The 24,541-nt window shown below is 38.9% G+C and overlaps 1 protein-coding gene across 2 annotated transcripts in view; it reads right to left on the reverse strand.

The window, feature by feature from the left end:
• Positions 1-23,219, reverse strand: part of LOC138187467 (lysosomal acid glucosylceramidase-like) — a 36,295-nt gene extending 13,076 nt beyond the window's left edge. Inside the window, exon 1 of one of the 2 annotated variants that reach the window (XM_069128351.1) lies at positions 22,786-22,907. The gene's annotated coding sequence lies outside the window, so the exon portion shown is untranslated. Of the gene's footprint in view, positions 1-22,785 lie in introns of both variants that reach the window. The other variant, XM_069128334.1, reaches the window with a different exon arrangement.
• Positions 23,220-24,541: the final 1,322 nt, after the last annotated feature.

The raw sequence follows: 24,541 nt of genomic DNA on the forward strand, positions 1-24,541 counted from the left end.
TCAAAGTAGAGCGCTTGTGACGCGATTATGTTTACTATATTTTCGGAAATTGCGCGAATAAATTGTTGAGCGAAAATAACGTTGTTGGCAAAGGCGATGTTGGAAAATGCGTTAAAAAGGATGGAAAGGGAGGAGGAGAATCCGTGCGAAAGGACAGACCGAGCGACGAGCAGGAAACACGTTACATGTCGGATACACGTAGCATGTTAATTAAACTCTCATTAGTCGGGTATACTGGGTTGACGCGGTTTTTAAGTTAAGGCCGGAAGTTTACGATTTGTGGTAGGACGAGCGAGTACTATCTCGACTGGAAACGCGAGATGGTTTATCGTATGCAAGTAGTAGCCGCGAGTATGCAAGTACTTGCCAATGAAACGTTTTATTGTTTATTTTTTCATGACCGCCGACTGTAATGAGAACTAATTTTCATATGAATCCGAGTACCATGAAAGTTGCAGTTAAATAGAGCAAGTTTTTCTGCCATTTCTATGCTCCCTCCGTTCTTCCTAAGAATATACTTCCGGTATATACGTACGTACATGGTATACGCACACTTCCGGGCCGTTTCGAGGTAAAAATAAAGAAGCACCACCGGGCGTGCCACACCTATTCTACTGTGCCTTCAAACATTTTTTTCATTCCTTGTCGTCTCTTTTTATTCGCATTTCCGCTACCGTGCAATCCCACATATTACTCTGCCGTTGAACGCGTGTTTTAACAACGCGTTCGGAGTCGTTGCCTTTTGCTTCTGCTCGTTTTCCTTCGTTCCTCCCCAGCTTTCTCTTTCAATGCATTCTTTGCACATTCTTGCATCGATACACTCTGTCCCTCGATGCTTTTTCCATTCTACCGGTTATTTTCATTCGAGAAAAGCCTATTTGTCTTTCGAAAATTTCGTGATAAATCGTCTCCACAGTTTCAACGTAATTCTCATTGTCGAATTCGAATCTCGAGATTTCGACTCTACCGTAATTACCTTAATCGCAATAGTATTTTCGAGACCACTCGGCTGAACGTGGCCACTTCCGATGATCCGCCTCGATGCGACAATACGCGAACCGACAAACGTGGTAAAGAGAGACTCGTTGCTTTCGAGGAATTTGCATTTCTCTTCGCTCTATTGTTCGTTAAAAGTCATTCAATAGCCATTCAGTTAACTAAATCGTCGGCGTATGTAACGTTGTCCGATTGCTGGTAAAAAAGCTGCAGCTTGTCGCATGTTATTTTATTATGGTCGTTGAATGGCGCTTGATTGATCGCTCCGTGTTTGCTGTATGCGAGTTCTTTTCGAGAGCTGACTGGCATGCGTGTAGCGACTCGTCTCTTCGAATCGATCGAATTTCACGCGTTCCGGTGCTCTGCTTTTTTTCACCTAGAACTAATTAATCGTCGTCGCTATGCCGCGTCGAGCAAGTCGCTCTTCCCTTTTTGGTTCTTCTCCTACGAAAGAAACGCAAATTTTGCCTAACTTTGCTGCAAGTTAGTCACAAACTGCCACCGAAAATCAAATAAGTAACGTTCGTTTCGCAACGAACTTTGACGGTCTTAACGATCTTCGAACGATTTTAAATCGATTTCAAAAAATCGATCTGCGTCGCTAATTTGAAGCAAGTGTCGTTACGTTTCGGCGTTTTTAGCGTCGATGTTAATTAGAAAGACAACGAAGGAAATCGAGCGTAGAAGGTACTCGTTTCGAATTTGTAAAATAACAAAGGGTAAAATATGATAAGAGCGGAAGTTTAATTGGAAGCATTTTGCGCGACGGTAAGATCGCCTGCTCGTTGAATAATTTTGTCGGCGAGGAGAAATAGAAGGTCCTGCATAACGAGTGATAAGGGAGAGCAGAGTGCCAGGTCTTTATTATCGGCATTGGCGGCTGGTTTATTTGCAGTTTCCAGTGAAGAGAAACGGACGTGGCGTCGAATCGTAGGGACGAAGGTTGGGATGGCGCGATAGCACAGCGTGCTTTCGTAGAATGGGCAAAGCTCTCCTCGGTAGATGTATAACAAATGGACCGAGGTAAAGGTAAGGTAACGTTAACGTTAACCAGGTTGCAGCAGTTTCGTCGTTTCTATGTCGTGCACGGAGTCCAAACAGATCGAAAGAACGTTTTTCCGTTGAAAGATTCGATCCTCGGTCGTACAGTTTATAAGCTTGTAACAATCGGCATCGAGGGATTCAAAGTTTGCTCGTTTCGTTCGTAATAGCCGCTTCGCCGATACCTTGAAACATATTCTCGCTGGGGTTATCGCGTTCAAACAGTTTCTTTATTTTCTTCGGTTGTACGCACGAGATGTCGTGCCGTGTGTGCCAAACTATTTGGCTGTCTTCGAACGATGCAAATATTACAAACTCTGTTCGCCATGGTGCCATCTTCCTCTCTCGGTTACTTACGAAAGAACTACGCGAACAACGAAAATCGATGGAAATTTTCCTCACCCGCGGATCTTCCAACCTACTACGAACGAATACCGATCGATCCTCTGCCGAGCTACGCTTTTATTTCTAACTTTTGATTTAATCCTGTTTTCAGTTGGCGTTACAACGTTCGTACCTACTTAATTCCTATATAAGCAGATAAAATTAGTTGACTCGATTTTCGCGATAGATAAATAATCCATTTCGCGATTATCACGAATTTAAATGGACATTTTATATGGAAGATAACCAAATAAATTGTTACTGTGCATTTTAATTAATACTGTTGAATATTTGTCGAATTCATTTGTCATTTGTTATTTGTCATTTGTCGAATATTTGAACATTGAAAATTGGAACACCTTTTTACGAATTTCCGATAATATTGACATTAACGATTCGCTTGTTTCCTCAACTTCACATCTGCCACGCGATTAATTTCCTTGTTATCCTATTCTTATTCTCATTCTCTTCTGAAGTATATATTTTTGTTGTATCGACGAAACTTTTGAAGAGACGAATACGCGTTTCGTTGGAAGTTTTCCAATAGTAAAGAAAAACAAAGCTCGCGATTAGCGAGGGAAGGTATGTACGCAAATTAGTTAACTGTCACCAATATTGTGACAAATTATGCATTTAAGTAGAAGCAAACACGAGCTTGTGGGAAAACTTTGCGACGAAATTGCGATTAAAATCGTTCTACGCTTAGTAGAATTAAAAAGTCAGTCTTTGATCAATTTTTATTTATTATTATTATAATTATTTATGTTTGTACGGTACTTTGTCTCGACGTTGAATGTAAAAATGTAAACGGTTGTCGTTCGCGACGAAGGAAGACTCTATGCAAACCACGTAAGCGTCTATCGGTTTGAACGAAACGCGACCAATAAATGCAACAACGATAGTGTTAAAAACGTTATAGCTGTTGCATCTATCGTATTGGAGACGTTCGTAAAACTCGTATAGTGTAGAAGCAAACGACAAAATAAACGGAAGAAACGTCGATACGTTCTTTGAATCCTTTGTATCGTAAAGGTACTATTTGATTTTTGTTACTCGTTGGTGATTTCTTAAGTTTTACACATGCGAAATATCTCTATAGAATAATCCTGATATAAAGCCACGTGTGATCTTAATTTATTTTCGAATTGCAACAATAGCATTGAAAGCGACGCGTTTCACGAACGTAAAACTACACGTTTTTATTTTTACAAAACAGCGTCTTAAGATTTCGATAGAACCTCTGTAGGCGGAATATTGTAATTTTGTAACACATCGTTACGGCAACATTAAAGAAGGAAACAATACGTAAATTTGAATAAAATGTATTTTGTCACTACGAGTCGAACAAAAATTATTGCGTTAAGGAAAAAATGAGGACAAACCTAGCGATTATCATATGTCAATTTGTCAAACTACGATAATGACAGGGCCTGCACGCTGGAAAATCGATTTTATATCAATGTCATCTATTCCCCTGTTGACGTAAAAGTAGGATCGCGATCTTGAAATTGAAATGACCGCGGTAGTAGAAGCGTGTGAAAGGAAAAAGAATCGAGTCGGACTAGCGAGGAATCGGTGATGTCGAATAGTGAAAAAGATTCGTGGGCTGATCTGTACGTTATCGTCGTTTCACACATCGGCACATTCGTCTTTCGTTCTTGTCCTACGTTCCTGTTTTTTCGGAAACTACAATTCCAAATAGTGTCTCGCGACTTGTATGATCGCACCGCGCGTTTCTCTCGAATGAAAATTTATTTAACGCGTTATACGACATAAAAATGAACGGTCCTTTGGTTCCAATTGGTGAGATCTTTGACTCGCTCGAGGACAATTGTCGTTAATTCTGCTTTGCGAACCAAGGAACATGGTGGTCTGTGCGTTATCGAAGGAAAAAAATCTCGTCATCGACTCGTCGGAGGTCGCTTGTACGCCGAGCACGTGCTTCTCCTTCTAGAAACGAAAGTAAGTTTCGCGGATTCGAAGTAGTCCAATTCATAAAAATTTATGAGGAAAATGAATTGTCCGACAATCTCATTTCGAAATTCTGTAACGGATATTTATGAGAATCTTGGCCGGTTACCTCTAATAACGATAATCTTATTTGTCATAGTTTCCGTCTTCGATAAATGTGTCACAAGGTCGAATACACGACGATGTTTAAAATCCGTTTGCGTAAAGAAAGTGAAAATAAATCTTTTAATGTTCTCAACTTTAGTTTGATGTGCTATTACTTTGAGACTTTAAGACGCCACTCCTGACTTACTTCGCATATCTATGTATGTAGGTAATAGATCGATCATAAATTTCAAAGTTAACGAAAGCGTCGCGCAAGACGATTGCCTAGTATTTAAGAACATACATACGATCGAAATGATAATTGTATGTAAGTGTGAAATTGAGATCGCGCGACTACGAACGATTAGTCGAAAGATAGAAATTATTCACTGGTTTTATAGCTTTTTTTCTTTCTAAAAATCTCTGATGTATCTTAAAAAATGATACTACAAATTTTGCGGAATTACATATATCTAGCCACTGCTGCGCTCTTTTATATCTTTTGCGGTCATAAAACGGCTTCTATTGCATTTTTCTCTATTTGGCATAGTTCTCTTCTAGTTGATTTTTCAATCTCATTCATTTATTAACGATAATTTTTCACGCATTTTCTTTTCGTCCATCTAGATTAAACTTATAATATATTAAAAATAAAGTTAAAAGACAAAGTTGTAATATCTACATGAAAATTGGTATAACGATACCAACATGCGATTGGTCGTTGCAGTAATTTTTTATCACAGCATTCACCTTTGCTTTATTCTCTATATCCATTTGTTATCGGTGAAAAATATAACCGAGAACCCGTGAATTTTAACGCTATGCCTGACATTTTCCGTTTCAATTAGGTTCGGCAAAGATAAAAAAGAATAGATTGAAAAAACAAATCATTGTTTCCTCGATATACTACATTATATACATATGTTTCCTCGAAACTAATCAAATTCATCAATGATGTAGAGAATTGCAAGAAAGATTTGTAATTCGTATTAAATTATTCGTGAGAGATTTGTCAAAGAAATAGTTCGCGGGAGGTGATCGCGAATATTTTTGCTCGAAACGAGATCGCAGCTACTACGGTAATTCTTGCGAATAGCGTTTGTGTCCATAGTTTCGATTTCTTTGTTTCGCTGGCGAAACGAAACAGTTTTCAGCGACATCTAACACAGCTGAATAGACTATCCGACGATTTTTACAATCTCCAGATTGGTGACAAAAGCGACAAAGTCCGGCCGGCGAACATCTATGTCACCTCTAACGCATCACTGCGGTCTCTTCCCGTGAAATATTCATGCAGCTAGCCGAGAAGGTTGAACATTTGGTCACCGACAAAACTGTCCTTACGTTTCCCTACAAATACAAATTTATCCGCCAGAAATGTGCTCTGTTCGGCCTTAGGTGTATTCATCGAGCGCATAGTAGAGTCGCCAATATCCAAATCATGTGGCGAATAAGACACCGATCGAAAACTATCTATCGCTATCGGTGTACTTAGCAAACTATCGTTACAAATTCTTGTTATTCGATTAGAACTAGCGTACAACGATGCTTTCGCGTTATACCGAGCTAGATATTACGGTATGCTTAGTAGTAGTAATATAGTAGCGCGTAATGTTCGTTAACGTGTCGTATAGCCAGCTTTTCAACGTGTTTTTAGCTGCCATTAGCGAAAGCATCTCTGCGAACCTTTCGCGGAATTCACGTCGAGACAGCAGCAGCAGAATTCGCCGTGTTTTACATTGTTTCTTATTGCACGATGAATGTATTTTCAGGTAACATCGATTCTAATATTTCATGTTTTCACGGAGATTGTCTATAATCGGAATATTGAGTAAAAGTGACAGGAATCGATCGAATCATTTCATTTTTTATTTATTTCAGAAAACACTGCGCTTTCCGAGCAAATTTTATATTGAAATATTCAACAGATATTCCAATAAAGCAAAAACGTATATAAAGTTTGGCAACGATCTATCTGATTGTGCGAGATACGCTACTTTCCATGTGAATCGCTTACCCATGCATCGGTAGGTTTTGCTAAAACAAATTAGCGAGATCCACTAAAAAAAAAACTGGTAATTTATGAAGTATCGACGTAATAAGATATATCATATATGTATTTAGGTACTTTCCGATGAAACACGGTTCCTTTCTCCACGGTAACGACAATTTCCACGAAATACTAATTCAGGTTCTTTGAAATTCATCTAGAAACTGAAGCTTTCTGCTTTACGTAACTGTTCGAAATTAATAGGAGAAACTTTTTATTTCAAGTTCTATACAGATTTTAGACAAAGGTTTAAAAAGAGGTGAGCATCTGAGTGCCTTGGATTTAGTACGCTTATTCTTCTTCTTGTCCCCAAAGTAAAGAGTAAACGAAAATTGATTGATGTTTAATTCGTAACAAGTGTACAAATATATGTATAGTCGACTTATAGATTTAACCGAAGTAACGTACGTCATAAATTTCCTTCGTTTTTAGATGGAAGAGTTCCTTGATCTTGCAAGTCGAGGAGGACGAGCTTTATTCTTGAAGGGGGTGATATATTGGCTTCTGATATCAGAGCTGACTGTCTGCAGAGACACGATTCGCTTCCAGAAAGTTCGAAGATGGCTAGACATAAATATTCAAAATTTTCGGAGCGCGTCGCTGTCGTAAATCTACCACTTATTCCGAGTTTGTTGGTATTTAGGTTTCATTATCGATTCTCGTCTCGCGAACAATCATCCGTTATTTTATAGCGTTTGATCAATTTTCGCGTTGTTTTTATTTTGCTTTTAAAAAGGAACTGCTCGAGATTTTGCGTTCATTTTTTTATGAAAACATTGTTTTCCAAATATTTTTTTATCAAAAAGATTTTAATACGATTTGAAGCATTTTTATAGCGTACGATAAAATTAAATGCATATATTGGTAGGTAGTACGGTATCGTTTATCGCGACCGATTAAATATGTACATATGGTCGTTTTATTCGAATTAGGATAATCAAAAAGCGATTGGTGGAAGTTCGATGAACGAAATCTATCACGCGTGAAACAATGGTGGACAAATGAGATGGTGAAGGCAATTGTCCGAATCCTGATGGTTTGTGCATCGTGCAACCATTGTCGGTCCTTCTTCTCTTTCCCGTTAGTCTCTTTCTCTATTTACTCGGTTCTACGTGATCTCTACAACACAAACTGCATGGAATGCAGAAACCAGCTAGAAAATACCCATCGTCGCGTCATTCGACGCTTCGACGAAGCACCAAAACATTTCCCTGCCGCACTTCTCTTCTCGCCAATGGGATTTCCGATTGACAGTTTTGAATCTGTTGCACCAAATTTCCAACAGTCGAGATTTTTTAGTTTCTTCGTTATTTTGCTCCAGCCTTTACCGTATGAATGATATGCGCGTCTTTCGGCACCTCAGTCTTTTTGCTCTTTTACTGGTTACGTATTATCTCCCTCGTTAAATATCATACGTGTAATGCTCGCTTTCTGCTTACAAGCGCACGCTGAGTTCTACAAAAATTCTGAAAATCTTTCTCAGCTTATTTTGTGTAACTGCACCTTAAAATTACGTCGACGGCATACACGAACGAAATGACGAAATAAAATTGAAATTTTACCTTCTTCGAAATGAAAAATACCAACGATAGCAACAAAGGTATAGGTGCCTTAAATTTTAGGTCGCATAAGAAAAAAGCAAGGAAGAGAGAAGCAGAGAAAGAGAGAGAGAGAGAGAGAGAGAGGAAGAGAGAGAGAGAGAGAATAAGGTTTTACCCGCAGCGCGGCGAAGCGAGTTTTGAACTTGGCTACAGGGTTACAGTTATTTCCTCTACCCACGGCAAACGACGTCGTACAACAAAGCATTTACTGGGCGAAGCAGCAGTATCGTAAATACGATACCAAGTTGAACAGGCGTTCGAATTCCAAGCAATTCTCTTTGACATTCTCCCTGCACAGCTTTTACGGTCACCTGATCGCAATCTCATCAAAATTGGGTCATACAATGCTCTAGTTGCGCCATTCGAATCACCATTGTTCACCGTTCTTTGATGCTATATTTTAATCATTGACTTCTTTTCATTTAATTTCAATATGCCGCTCGTTGAAACGGAATCGACGAAAATTAAAAAGAAGCATCGCGGAATACTGTATTAAGAAAATTTTATATCGTATTTTAAAATCTTACGTCAATATTGTCTACTCTAGTGTAATCTACTGCTCATCGAACTTTAAATATGTTGATAATGTATGTACATATATACATATAAACAAATGTACATGTAGTATCGTAAATATAATATTATAATGATGATTTATTTACGACGAATGGATTGTACAGATGTTGATTAATCACAATAACGTATTATGGTCTAGACAACGCAATAGTTAACTTGTAATTCTCGTCACAGAGAGCTCTCTCTCTCTCTCTTTCTCACGCGGACCACTCTCACGACACACTGGCAACACTCTCGCTTCTTGATTTGCACTCTCCGACTCCTCAAAATGGTACTGCCCACCCTTCGATCTTTTTTGTCTTCTCTCGGAGACGACCCCCCACTACGCTCGAGTCACGCCACCGTTCGCGCCTATGATCGCGTACACACCTTCCTTGTGTATGTGAAAAAAACGGACCGAAGGCGAATCGACGTTTCTGGAACTATACGCTGGTCGCTACATTGTGTGCATTTCGCCGGTCCTATACGACGATCTGTCTGCGGCACTGCATTATGCTATCCCGGGAAATTCAAACTTAAATATATGATGGACCAAGCGTATGCCCCCCCCCCCCTTTTCTTTGATATTACATACATGTACTCGATCTTGAAGTTATTTCGACAAACGATATAAGCAAATTATATTAATGCTCATTTTTTAATTTCATCGAAAAAATTTGTTCTTTCTTTACTTTTATATTACTTGTACTTTCATAAATGTGTATTTTTGAATATAAATTCGATCAAATACGATGATATCGATCGTTGACCGATAGAGGAGGATCAACTGAGAAAAAATACTCATCGGATAAGAGAAAGGTTTCTAAACGCGATTAAATGATCATTAAAGAACGGATTAAAGAATTTTCGAAGGTGACAAGTATATGTGAAACAACGCATCGGTACGCTAAATATGGTAATGAGTTTCAACGCATAGGCTACCAATAGTCATCAATTATTCTGAATAATGGCATGCAAATAGGACGACGCGTAGGCAATTAATGTCACTATTTGCACAGGCTTATCCTTGGTGCATAGGACGGGTTGGTACAGAGTTGCTGTACATGTACATGTATATTTGTCGATCGTAGGTAACTATAAACGGGTGACAAACGTGATACCGATCGTCTGTTTATAATATAGTTTGTATTGTCGTATTATGCTCTATACAGTATCGTTCGAGACATTCTCATTCGTGGTTCAATGAAATTTCAACGATCAATTGGTAACTGATACGTTCCAAGTTCACAATGATGATAACGATAATATTTTGTTCAAATATGTAACAATAACAGCAAAGTTATACGATTAACTTTACCTTTCCTAGGATATAAGTGTCCATAATGTAATGTATTATACATATAAACATCGTAGCAATTGAAGTACCGATCCATACAAAATTAAGAATCGTTTAAGAGACAGATACTTTGACTACCACCACCGCACCGTTTTACTATTTTTTGAACGATTCGATCGACTGTCCACGTTTTTGTACGTAATTATATTTCAACGATCTAACAGTATACGTACCAAGGATTTCTACAAATATGTAACGTTTGATCTCTCGTTACAAAGAGATCAATGGCAAGTTTTATCAAGCTGGTATCAGCCAATTTATCGTTCTGTTTGAAACCGTGGAAAAAGTATATTTCTTCGAAGCTTCCTGGTTCCGACGACCTTTTTCTAATTGCCCTTGTTTCGTGTTTCAGGCGTTTACATTTCAAAAGGTTATATTGATTGCTGGTTTCCGTATAAGAAACAGAATGTTTTAGAAAACATCGATATTAATTAGCTATGATGTAATTCAAACATGGTCGATGACAGGCTCGAGCGAAGCCAACACAACCTCTACTTGACACTTTGCTTGTTTTAGCTATAAACCTCTGTGGATTCAAGCTACTACGTTTTTAATTAGAGAATGACAATTTCCAATTACTCCTTCTGTTATTACACTAAATGTCAATATTTGTAAGAGAAGTAGGCAATTTGTGTAATTTTTAGTTTCGATTCTCCCCATTTCTATTTTAGTAAAAACGCTCAGCACATCTAGATGGTTGAATTATCGATTTATACGAGAGAAAAGATGGAGCATTTTTTACTTTTAAACTAAAGAATAGTTTGAAAATTCGTTAATGCGAATATTAACGTACGACGTTAAGTAATTATATTTTTGAAAATTTATTTCCACAAATAAAATTTAACGAGTGGCATCGAATATCCGTTTCACCCGGCGGCATTGTTATCGCGAGTGCAGTTAACCAGATATTTTAAACGAGCTCCGTCTATTCGTCCTTAAAAGTTGCTTCAACCCTTGTTAGGAAATTTCTTAGAAAGTTGCGACGTTTATAGGTGTACGTTTATACGTATGCGTACGAGAGAATACCTAGACGAAACGTATGTGTTTACCATGTAACGCTCGTTGAGAAATAGTCAAGTTAATCAAAAGTTTTCACGGTGCATGATCGATAGCTATCCAAGAAAGATGTAAGAACTCGCGATCCATTGTCAGTCGGTTCGCTTCCCTGATCTCATTTGTTCGCAGCTGGAAAAAAACTCTTTCAATTTCGATCGTGAATTACGGCCGACCGCATTCGGTACGTGTTCGCGATTCCGTAATGTGGAAACCTTCGAGAACGTAACTAAAGAACCGGTTGAACACCAAACTCCCTCGCAGCTCAAATCAAATTATACGGATAATCAGAAAGTTAAAACTGCAGTCTATTTCCTGCCGCGAGAGCGGCCGATGTCAAATACCTTTGTTATTTAGGAAAATTGAAACCTGAACTAATTATTTGCGAATATGCGATCAGGAACTAAGTGTGTTCATATCGCATTAAATCAACCGGTTATCAAGGAATTTCAAAATAATTATGTTATCTTCTTCTATGTATTACGTACGCGAAAGCGATGATATTTTGAAACGAACGAAAACTAATACGATCAAATAATACAGTCACAGAGAAATTGCGATGCTGTCCATGTATTTCGACGTATTCGTGTATCTCAGGTTGCTGGAGACTAATGAAAAAACTTTCTTACACACAAAAACCTGCTCCGAAGGGAGTCGCGGAACGAAGCATTTCTGTTTATTTCGTGCCAAGGATGTTTCGAAAGTGCAACACTATCTCTGTGCATCGTATGCGCGTGGCTTTTAATACGGAATTTCGGCCAACTACTTGAATTTTAGCCGATGTTTAACGAAGCCACCACTTCCAACGCGATTCGACGAGATATGCCAGTCTGAAAGGTTTAAACGTTCTATCGCTCGAACACATTATAAAATAACAACACGTTATAAAATAACAACAATGCAAAATGCAATATAATTATTCAACTTCGGTGTTTAAAAGGACCATTTAAACGAAGCAAGCAAAGGACCTAGCTATTCGTTACTGCGTACTTACAAGGATCTCGTATTATGTAACTTTAAGGACGAGGGCTGGTGTCCCTATTGTGTATTCGAATTCCCCCTAAAATTTACCGTAGCCATCCTTTCGAGTATGCCGTTGCGCGCGTAGAAGCACAGCTACTAACATCCAGCAAGTGCGCTTGTTGTCGCATTTGATGCCTTGTTCCAACGTAACGCTGGCAAAGTCTCTGATAGAACCCCTTAACTTATTGTAACCAATTGTGCGAATTTGTCTTATATTTAGTTATGACGTTGACAACACGCGTAAGGAATTTGAAAGAAATTCTTAATAATAGATACTGTCGTTTTGAAAACGACACACGAATGACGCTTAACTCGTGAATAATAGATAGAGCAATTCTTTTAGAAAGGAGTTCTATCCTCTTCTGTGCATACGGAGACATTATTGAAAGGTTCCTCTGTCGAAGTTCTAAGGACACTCGGATGCCGGTTTCCGAGTGTCTCTATACTTTTGTATAAACCTTAATTGGAAACGCATGCCGACATTGCCGGCCCAAGAAATACGTACTGGTAAGAGTTATTCCGTGGAGATATTTTAACGACCTTCCTTTAGATAACGTTGCATACCATTACTTTCTGAGAAAGATCTGTGAATTCGTCGGACGAAAGAAGAATGGAGAATCAGAATGAAAAAGAGCTAGAAATAGTAGAATAAATCGATAGTTTTACCTTCGATCTTTCTTTAATCTTTACTAACGTTATTCTTATTTATAGATAAACAATCTATTTACAAGATACAACGGAACAAGCGGAAAGGTTTCAAGTAAAGAAACTACTCCGTCTCACAGCTACGCCGCATAAAATGACAGTCCCTGAGATATCAGATAACAGGAAACATATTCCTACGTTGGCTATAATTGCAAACTGGAAACATAAAGTTTCGAACAAATAGAGTGATCTTAAGACAAGTTTAATATATCGTCTTTCTAGAATAGAAAGAATAAGACGAAGTTTTATCCTGGTTTCTTCCCGAGAGGAGAGAATTACCTTTATAGTGACACTTTAATTTTCCGATAACGTTCAGACGAAAGACGAGTTACCATCGAACAAGCGGCCGCATTTTACACCTGTAAAGGATCGCTCTTCTGTAGAACGCTGATCCAAATTCGAATCAAACGGACATACTCAAAAAGATCTCGTTCGGATGCATCGTACGTTTCCTTACCGATTTTCTCGGTACATTTTTACTGATCGTTTCTAGAATTTCGTTCTCCTTGCAAAAGTTCCGGAAACCGCGTTATTTATTTTTTCAAAAGAAATGCGCGAGGTTCGAGATTGATTTTTCAAAAAAAAAGAAAAGATTGCCATACTTGTCGACGTCTTCTTACGTATACGTATACGAAAGGACGAGCATCGAAGAAAGACTCGGCGAAAATACTGCGAGCTTGGAACTGGACTTACGTACGTACACGTATATGTATAAAAACAGTTATGAGAGAGATGCAGGCGTTTCGGTTCTCGTTGGTGGTTTAGAGGAGAGGATGGGAGTAGATCGTTAAGTTGCCGAGGCCGAAGAGTAGAAGACATAACGAAGGGAGAATAAGCGAAAGACACACAATCTCGGTAATGGGAAGACCGCAAAAAATGGCGTGAATGGGGGATTCAAGCGGAGGCAGCCTCGTCAAGCGCGACTGTCGTCGTCCGCTGCGAATGCCAGAGGCTCACGCGACTCTGTAATTAAAAAGTAGAAACGTAGACGGAAATTGTTGACGTTGAAGTTCCGGACATCGTCGTTTTCACCTTTATCTCGATTCTCCGTCTCTCTCCTTCTTCCCTCCTTTGCACCCCTTCCCATCCCTTCGCCACTGTTTCTCTTTCCACGATATACCGTTTCTCTGCTTCCTATTTCCCTCATTATAATAATATACGTCTCAATTTTCTAACGAAATAAACGAGTGTCGCTTGGCGCCATCAACGACGCAGGATCTATGCAATTGGGAAAGCCTCGCTTCGTCCAGACCAATTTAGACTGTTGCGACTTCTGTTTGACGGCTGATTTTTTTATCAATTTTCATACTTCACCTTTACCGTAAAGTGACAAACGCGAATAACGAAATAGGTCGCTCGGAGAACGCAATAACTCGGAAGAAAGACAGTCGCAACGACATCGGTTGGATAGCCTCCGTGTTCCGCAGTCTACGCTCGTCTTTTCCGTATGATTCCAGCTGACGAAACGGAAAACGAAACAAAGATACTTAATAATTGTTGAAACAGGACTTCCATTTTTCGAGTCTCTAGTTGCTATATTATTTTATCTCTCGATGCGCCATACGCTGAATTTACATTGTAAACAGAGGCAAATAGGAAGAAGAATATACCATAGAGTATACTAAACTGAAAATTGTAACGTTTCCTTCGCGTGTTGCGCGTTTTTTGAATGACAGTCTCGACAGCGCTTTGAAAGAGCGAATGATCAGACGACGAAAGAAACATTCTTTAGCCATACACATCGAATTACCTCGATATGACACGAACAGCTGGCTTTCTTCTCTGACCGAGTCACGGAAACAACAGAAGGTCTTTGATGCTACGGTAAATCGGAAATGATGCGGTCTTGCTGTGTCTGCTATCGTTTGCCATCTAAACCGTCTTTTAACCTACGCTCTATGGATCTTCTCGTAGTTTCTGTAATCCATATACGATAGATCTACGTACGATGTACATCTCGGTGATCCGGACAACGTACAACGAAGATTTATTTCAAACGCCATGCGTTTATCTAAAGTTCGGTTCTAGCAGAGACTGAAATTAAAAATATTACCTACTTACACAAAAATACTTTTACGCGAATCGCATCTTTCAACGTTTAACGGCAGAATTTGCGTCAAAAATGTGGCATATAAGTGTCTTGTTCGCGTAGTCGCGTAAAAACGAGTCGTGAAAGAGGGTTTCGTAGTTTATGCTGTGTCGAATACATACGGCGCTTTTTCCATCGAGTGAAAATGTATGTAAAATGTCAATATGCTGTCGGAAAATCCTTCGTGTATTCACGCACGCAAGCTCATCGAAATTTTATATTCCATTCCATTTAAAGTGATTAACTGCTCGTTTCGTTTTACGCGATCGTGTGACTCGATCACTCGCCGAAGAAACTGGACGATCAACGTGCATAGTTCGATTCTGAAGTCTTTTACTACGCTATGCCGAAATGTTATTCGTCGGCTCATAAATTTTCCATTTCACGTACGTATACGTGTATGTACATTGATTAAATCACGGATAAAGATTAAATAATAATCGTTACAATTAAATCAAATATACGCGGTACGTGTATTATCCTCCGTATTTTCGTTCAAAGCAACAGCGACTTTTTGCGTGTTCTAAATATACGAGCATGTAGAAACAGTCGAGCATTTTCTTGTCCTGCCTCGCTCGCGGTTGAAGCGAACGAGTAGCAATTTACAGCTAAATGGATTTCCAGTTGTTCGTTGTCGCTTTCTTCCGTATTCCTTCCATAGAAAGAACAGACAGCGAAAAAGCGGAGTAGGACTTTGAAAATCGCTTGAACCGAAAGCTATTCGGCTTTATTCGATGTCTCTTTAGTCGTATACATGTACATGCTTATAATCGGTAACTGACCTACTTTTCCACGTCGGAAATATTTCGCTACGTATTCCAACGTACGAGCCATTTCGTTCCATTTGATCTTCGAAGAAAGAAGTAAGAGGTTAGAGGAAATACCTTAAATAGAGACACTAGTGGCGCTAACGAGAGAAAGGCAGATTCGTTGCTTTATGCCGATTATTACGAGAAAGCTATTAGGGTGTTAACGTTGTAGGGAGCGGGTCACTTTCGAGGTCCATATTGGCCATTATCCGCACGTCAGTAACGCCGAGCGGAAAATCAAATTTACTTGCGAGAATTCAACCGTCCCGAACGATTACGCGCTATAAAATTCATTTTAAACGTTACATATGACGGCCGCTGCTTTTTTAACTTCACTCTGCTCGAATGCCATTGCTCTGACAATCGATGATAACTTTATGGCAATCTACGGACTAATAAATGTTTAACGTATATTCGATCTCCGTCGGTCTTACGACGATCAATACCAACAAAATATTCTAAAGTTTAGAGTTCAGAGAGTTCGAACGATAAAGATTAACCACTTGAGCGTATATTGTCCGGGTTTATCCGAGGAAGTCGAGCGCTGTAAACGCAAATGGCCGATGTCAAAGTTTCCATCGATAGATCGCTGTATTTATAGCTGACCTGCATTTCATTTAACAATTTAACCGAAACTATCGGCGCTTTGTTGCTAGAGCGACGGCTTAATGAAGCTTCCTCTGGGTACCTTTGTTTCTACCGGAAGGCAGTAGCGTGTAAGGGGTGTCGAGAGACATGACAAGCGAACGATGTCCGAGATAATCTCGTGATTGCCTTCAGGCTCCAATTACACCCTTGACACGAACCGTATGGGATCTCAAGATTACTTCCTTTGGAAGTTTATACTTCGTTTCGGATTCATCGGCCTTTCCACCTTTTGGCCATCCTGTTACGTTCTGCACGATTTACAATATTCTACAGAGATATCGTATCCAGCACGACACAAACGTGCGAAAGTACTCGGGCGAATATAGGTACTCGGATCATGTCGTTTCAGTGTGAACGTTCTAGCTGTATGGATAACTATTTTTCCACTTTCAAGTTATTCTCAAGACACGCTAATTAAAACGGACGAACTTGCTTCGACGCAGCGCTAAATATAAAGCTGTCTAGACATAGGATTTCTAGGTTGCCGTCGATCTCCGCAAACGTGCTATTACAATTAGTCTGTCGACGTCGTTGCTGGTAATTGCGATTCTAACCGAAGTTGATCACAGTATTTCCAGAAACTGTCACTCTGCTCGTTCATGCTTGAACGTTCGTCCATACTTGGTTTATTTCATTTTAAACTTATGTCGTTTGAAAAAAAGTACGTATACGTCAATATGTGGATAATATCGCTTTTAAACTGAATGTAATTCGATTCGGAAAAGTATGGCAACTTTTTATCAAGATCCATTTATAAATTTAGGAATTTGCCATTTATGGACGCGAATGAGATCGGGAGTAAGACTCCCAGCGAGTTAATTTATTCTTTGTTGCAAAAGCGAGAACCGAACGGTAGTATTAGTTGTAAACTTCGCAACTGCGTAGCTTCTACTCCAGTCTCGATTATTTATGAAGCTAGAAGTAGCTTTCTTCTAGAAGGAGGAATGCCTCGAACGTCAGGTCAGTTGGAAAGTTAATAACTTGCAGGATTAAGGGGTAGCTTGGCGAAGAAAAATTTAAATCCTTCAAATTTATTAGGAATTCCAACACTTCGGAATATTTTATAACGAAGAACGAACGAGAAACGTTGAAGAAAATGAAACTCGATGATGCATTCTGATCTGATTATAGATCAAGCACAAAAGATGCGCAAAAGATTACAAAATAAAAAAGTAATATATTATATAGTCGATGTCGTCGAGAGAAAGGTTTTTTACCTTAAAAAAAAAAAACAACGAATGGAATGAAATATAATTATTTTGATCCGTAACAACGTCAGAGTAACTTAGCGAAGAAACAAAGAAAAAAAGTAACTCCGAAAGAAAGAGCATATTACTTTCCCATCAAACTTCTTTGAATGCATAGAGTTACGATAGGAAAACTACCGCTGTTCGGTAAGTGAGGCGTGATATTGAGGATTTCTACTCTGCTGTAACAGCAGGAACACTCGTATGCTCTGTCCGTTTTCCCGTGGTCCTGTCTTTGTCAGCGAAGTCGAGAGATAAATAAGATTCAACTAATTCTACAGGAAAAATTCATCGATATCTTTTTCTTGTATCGCGATCGTGGCTTTTTCAGAGATTGTTTGCTCGTTAATTACTCCGTGAATTTTGTCCTCGCGTAGTATACACCTTGCATGCCGTTCCAATATCGCGCAGCTGTTTCGCAGAAGATTAGAGCAGCAAACTCGAAGGAAGATGCATGCGCAGAGATGCCGTATCTGGACACAACTATGCGAGCAAACTTACCGAGCACAATGTCCGGCTAACTGTACATCGAACGATGCGAACTGTGTAATGTTTACTCCAATATACCGGCAGTAGCAGCAGCAGCTACGAACTGCATATCGTTGCTGTCGAAATTAAATTAGAAGACGAGTTGGCTCGAGTGTCCGAATCAATCGACAGCCACGTCTTCGACCCGTATTCAAACTTTCGCGACTTTCGGTATTCGAGATCTTAGTTGAACGGTTAAAGCGTTATTTTCTATAGTTAAAGGTGTAGTAAAAGTATTCGCAATTTTGCCTTCTACGATAATAACATTGGATCGAAGAATATGTAGCGGAGAAGTTTACTTATAGAAAATAGTTTAAAAAGTTTGATTAACGAACGATTAAACACAGCGAAAGGACAGGTTCGTCGTATGTCACTTTTGTGGAATTCCCAAGTTCTTATCGACTGAATCCGTCTCGCTCTTGGGAGCCTCGTAAGCGAAGGTGAGTGCGCGACAAAAATTCGATTAATCGTAAAATGTCGTAAACTCATAAAACGCAAGAAAGCGGTTAGAAGTAAGTAATGGAGGGTTAAAGAATTTATGGAAGTGATAAGTCGCCGGTCATAAAAGTGCACTTAGATCAAAGCTATAGTTTAAAAATTGTGTACAGGAAACGTTCTATGCGAGGAAAGTGACTATTCCATTACACGCTATTATGTTAATATTATTGCCATTGCCATTAAGATAAAGTATCGTGAAACGCGTCAAGCTTGTAGACCGTGGAACATGGAAGCGCGCAACTTGATACGATAAGTCCAATTCTACATTCGCGCGGTTTTCAAACTTAAAAAACATAATTCGCTTGACTTACGAAAATCACAAAGAAACGAGAGTATATACGAAGAGAATGCGAGGTAGGGGTAGAAACACGAGAAGAGGATAGGAAAAATTGAAATTTTCGAGAGGTCGCCGAAAACAGTAGGGAAAAGGAGAAGATGGCATCGAGAATACCGTTGTTAACTGGCGAAAGAGCACGCTTCGCAGCGTGCTAGCTCTTTGTTTCGTTAATCTGAACGGCGGTTCGTAGATAAAGCTTAGGTCGCTAGTTCTAAACTCGTCCATTGCTCAGGGCCGCTATGTCAGACGGTAGCGACAAGGGAAAGGAGAGAGTTATATTGTACTTGGTCGTATATAGCGATGCGAGGTGAAGCGAAGCAAGGTATACAAGGCCTACGACGTTGTTACGCCCTCGGCAACCTATTCAAACTTCTCACCCCTCACGATGAACATGCACGTATATCCGTGTGCCAATCATTACGAACTGCTCTTCTCCTTTCTCTATTCTCCATCCTCTTACACTTATTTCACTCTCGGTACCTTGGGTCTGTCTTTTGGTTTGACTTTCGCGGTCTTGTGAAACGTACTTGCCATCTTCTCCCCACATTCTCTCTGTACCATCAAAGTTATGCTAGCGTCTTTAATATATACCACCGTCTACTTTTTGCTATCTCTTGTCTTAGGAAGTGCTTTTACAAGTTGCTTTGAACATGATTTTCTTCGAAGAAAGAAGAGAAGAAAGAAAGAGAGAGAGAGAGAAGAGAAAGAGGAGGACGAAGGAAAGCGTATAAAGAAGAGAAGACCGTTAGTACCAATCTTTGCTCCTGTTGATTCCAGAATGCTGGCAGGAAACAGCTCTACCTGGCTAACAACGAGTAGGGTTTCTACATTCTACCTTTCGATTTTTAACTTCAAATCTATTTTGTCAAAAATAGATCGACACTTATAACCGAACGTCGCCTAGGCTTTCTATATATTTCCGACTGTTAACACTTTTCTCATTGTTCATTCTTTATACATTTTTCACAATGAACGTAAGTATAATACATAGTCTGTTCCAGCAATAACAGAACTTCTTAAGAGTAAAGAATACCAGCAACAACGTCAATACGAAATTTGTGTCACGTTGAAATACATCCTTATTTGACGCGTTAGTTGGCGGTGTGGATGGTTGATGGCCACAGGAGGAATGGATTTTCAATAAAATAAAATATTTTTCTCTTAAAACGATTCTCTCTGCCTTGTTATTTTTAAAAACTTTGGTTATTTTTCGGAGACAGTCAGTGTGTATCTCAAATTATGAGTGTCACGAGGGAATGTTTTGTTTTTTTAATAATTACAAACTACAGATATTTTATTAAAATTAAATATTTTTTCATATATGCGTATTACTTTTGTAGATTAAAATTGCTGTGTCACAGACATGAACGTATGTTACCATGCTTATCAACACTCGTAAACAAGCAGTAATTACAACTGATTGTTCGTAAGTTTGCTATAATGGAAAATATCCGAATAAAGCTATCAAGAAGAAAGTTGGTTATGTCTTTTTCATGTTTCACGAGCTTCTTAATGGTCGCAAAGAAAAGAGTTTATCGAGAATCCTTTAGCTCGCTGCGATAAGTCCTTTGATGAAATTTATCATGGACTTAAGCGAACGACGTTGCTCTGTTCCATCGGAAGTTTTCCTCGAATTGTAATCGAGGCGTTGCATCGCCTTAACTCGCGGTTGCTTTACTCGCCAGCTTTAATTTCTTAAGAACATATATCGATATATATCGACTAAATTAAACGATTCAGTAACGTTTGCGAAAAGTTCCGATGCCTAACGTTCTGTGAACGTATCTGTGAGGAGAAAAGGGAAAACTTTGTTTGTATTGTAGTATAGAAGTATTAGAGATGTGGAAGAGAACTTCAAACAGTTAGAAATACGTAGTTCAACGGTTAAGTTACGGTAACAGGTGATACGGTAAATGTTAAAACTCGAAGTTTAGATGAGAAAAATAATTTATCTTTGTGACATGACAGGAAACTAGAAGAGTTCAAAATGAATTTACAGAGTTTGTTGAAATTTATTTCCAACGTTTATCATGTTCAACTTATCTTATTGCTCAAAGCGAAATGCATCGATACGAGGTCCCGAAGATAATACAACTAACGCATGGTAAGAGCGAGGCTAAAAAATTTGTAGCCAATCTATTAAGCAAACATTTACATTTGACATACAGCCTTTTCAATTTCAAACTCCGATCGATAAATTTAAACTTCGTTCGTCGATATACAACTTGCATCGAATCGAGAAATTATTCGCTGTTGTAACGTGCAATTTTGTTATTTTTCCATGTATTTTCAACCGAGTGTCTGAGTTAGAAAATCAGAAGGAATCGCTGTAAACTATTTAACTAATTATCACGATAACAAGTTTAACAATCTGATGGAAATCATAATCAAAAACAACGATATGGCCATAATTAAACACTCGATTGTAAGTGATTGCCCGACTACATAATATTTGCTTCAAGCATCGGCTAACATTACGAACATTACGAAAGAGCATATTTCGTACATTGAAATCACGCGACGATAAACGCTCTTTTCCAAAAGTGGAAGTTTTAAACGAGTACGGTTTTATCGTCGATAAGAAATGCATCGCAATTGGTGCAATTATCATCGAACGTAACGAAACGAAAAAGGAAAGAAATCGCTGATTCGTGAATTGAATCGTCGTAATCCAATAGTTAACCAAGAACGTTCCATGCAGAATGGAGAAACGATGCGCGATACTGCGTTCCATGTCACGAAGTCCATTACGAAGAAGGTATTTTCGAAGAAAACTAATAGATCATGGGAAATGGGTTAAGACGATGAAAGAGAATGGAGTATTCGGCTCGTCGATGCTTCGAGGCTCATGGTCGATAGATCACGCATCTAAGTATACTAAATGTCTCTTTTTCTCGTTCATAGGTTATTGAACTGCGGATGCCCTTTTTAGCGTGGAATACACTTATCAAGTCCGATGTCATGGCCAGCGGGCATGTAATATGTCACACTTGAATACGGAGACGCGACCGTGTCATCGTTTCCACGCACTATGTACATATATAGGGTGGTTGATAACTGGTGGTACAAGCGGAAAGGGGGTGATTCTACGCGAAAAAAGAAGTCGAAAATATAGAATAAAAATTTTTCTTTTTAATTTTGCCATCGAGACAATGATCTACAGTGAGATCCGTTATAACGTACCGCACGCGTACCGAACGAAAATTCAAAGTCGATTTTCTCGAAGACAAAGCCTCGAACGAAAAATTTTTATTCTATATTTTCGACTTCCTTTTTCGCGTAGAACACCCCCTTTCCCAGTTACCAACCACCCCGTAGACACCTACTGATTTTTCACATCGTTTACTGCAAATGTATTTGTCTTCCCTATAGTTTCCGCGGAAACAAATCCTTGCGAATTTAGTCGGAATCATTAATTAACGATTAAGAACAGAAGTTTCTTTAGTAATAGCCGGGCTACAGCCTTCCACTGAATAAAATTTTGTCTATCCTCCAACTTAAATTATCGACTACGTTCGTTCAAAGTTAGAATCGTTCGTATAGCAAGTCACGAGCGATTATCACATCGTAGATTCGTTTTTATAAATAAACCTGTCTCTGCTAGCGTGAAAATAGAGAAGATATTTGTGAAAATATAGTAATCTACGACAGAGTGTACATACTTACATTAGTATCGTTGTGATATTATCGTGATATTCCTTATCGGGTTAATGGACAAACATGCGAAATATAAAAAGATAAAAGAACGAAAAAGAGGACAAGAAAACAAGCAAGTACCACCCAATAAACGAAATATTACGATTTCTTACCTTGGTTTCTTTCTTACGATGACTAATTTTGGGCCAGACTTCTTTGTGAAGTAATAATACGTACGACGGAACTTGTTCGAGCACAAGCACGTTAACTTCACGAATCGTCGGTAGCGAGCCGTATTCTCAATTTATATTTTATATCTTATATTGTATCTAATTAATATTTGTTCTACTCTTGTTTAGACGTCGCGGTAACAACGTGACTAAAACAAGATTTTAATTGTCGATCCATCATTGAGTCATCGGTTTGTTCGTTTTAACGGGCTGTTGTATTATTTGTGATCTAATTTTTCCGATAATATTAATTTGCCAGACGGTTACTCTTGGAAAGTTCACCAAGTTGTTGCGCTACAATGATCGAAATATTTACTTTAATTCTGTCGGATGTTCGTTCACGCGTTCGTTAATCGTACACGATCTTGATACGAGCATCGCTACTGCGTAGAGTGGACTACCACGAGGTCGTTTATCTACAGAAAGGTTGTACTCACACGTACATGTGTATATGTCCACTATTAAACACGTCAATGCACTCAATGCGAGTAACGTCCCGATAGATGCAGACGAGCTTACGACCGTTCCAATTTTTTTATGAAAAATTTTACATTCTGCTTGTGGAGCGTCAGTCTTTGAAAACCTTGTGAAAACTCCACGCGCGTCTGATATATTAGGAAAATGGCCGAAACGTTTAGGACGGATAATCCGAATCGATCAAGGGTCTCTGTTAGATACAGAAGAATCGTCGATGCATCTTCGATTTTACCGGTAATTTTATCGATATGCTTCTTCGAACGTAAATAAATAATATCGGACGGAATAAAAATTTCGTGAAAATTGTAAAAATCGTTAGCTATGGTGGAACAACGTATTTCGTATTAGCTGGAAAAAACTGAGCACGCTTTGCTTAAATACTTTCACTGAAAACGGTACTAATAACAGGAATGATTACGTTTCGTTTATAGAGTACAGGACGCGGAATACAGACGCGGGTCACAGTTGTTTGTATCTTTTTGTCGTCTGCGAGAATAACGGGGGAAATCTCGTGAGAAGCGATTTCAACGAGGAGGAGAGTTATTTGTGCCTGAAACACGTGACACCGGCAATCCGAAGCGAAATGCAAAAGGTACAATTGCAAGAATAATTGCCGACTCGTTTGTTTTCTCGGTTCTTAAAATGGGATCATTACAAAGTACTGCTTACTTTCGTGGCAGAGAAAGAGAAACGAAGAGACAAGTAGGCGGAGAGTATGTTTTTCTCACGTAATTAGCCACTTCGAGCAAGAAACGACTCTGGATAGGAAAGGAAATGGTTCTGTCGGGAACACGAAAGGAACGTTTTTGCTGAAAAAAAAAGGAAAATAATTAACCGTACTTTTTTCATCGTATAAACACCTCTTATTTCTTAAAGTCCTATCCGGGGTTTAAACATTTCAACTTGAGGAAACGAAGTGGTATCTTCTGCGCTTTTAAGCTAATAGAAAAAAATTCTAAATATAAAACAAGCAACTAAAATGTACGGGGCGTTTTCCCAAAGAAATTATCGAGTCCGACGTAGGAGTTGGTTTATAAACTTGGTCTCGGTGAAGTCGAAGGATATAAAAAACATCGAACACGTAACTAACGGTGAATAATTAAGGCGCTTTGCGTTGAGATGTTTTAAACAACGCTGACGTCTTTTTTAAAAAAATCTAGTCGACGTTTATTCGACCAAATGTTTTAAAACCACGATGGAAATGGGAATAACTTTAGAAGCC

This window comes from Bombus flavifrons, chromosome 2 (assembly GCF_040668555.2).
Source record: "Bombus flavifrons isolate JBK064 chromosome 2, iyBomFlav1_principal, whole genome shotgun sequence".
Taxonomy (NCBI): domain Eukaryota; kingdom Metazoa; phylum Arthropoda; class Insecta; order Hymenoptera; family Apidae; genus Bombus; species Bombus flavifrons.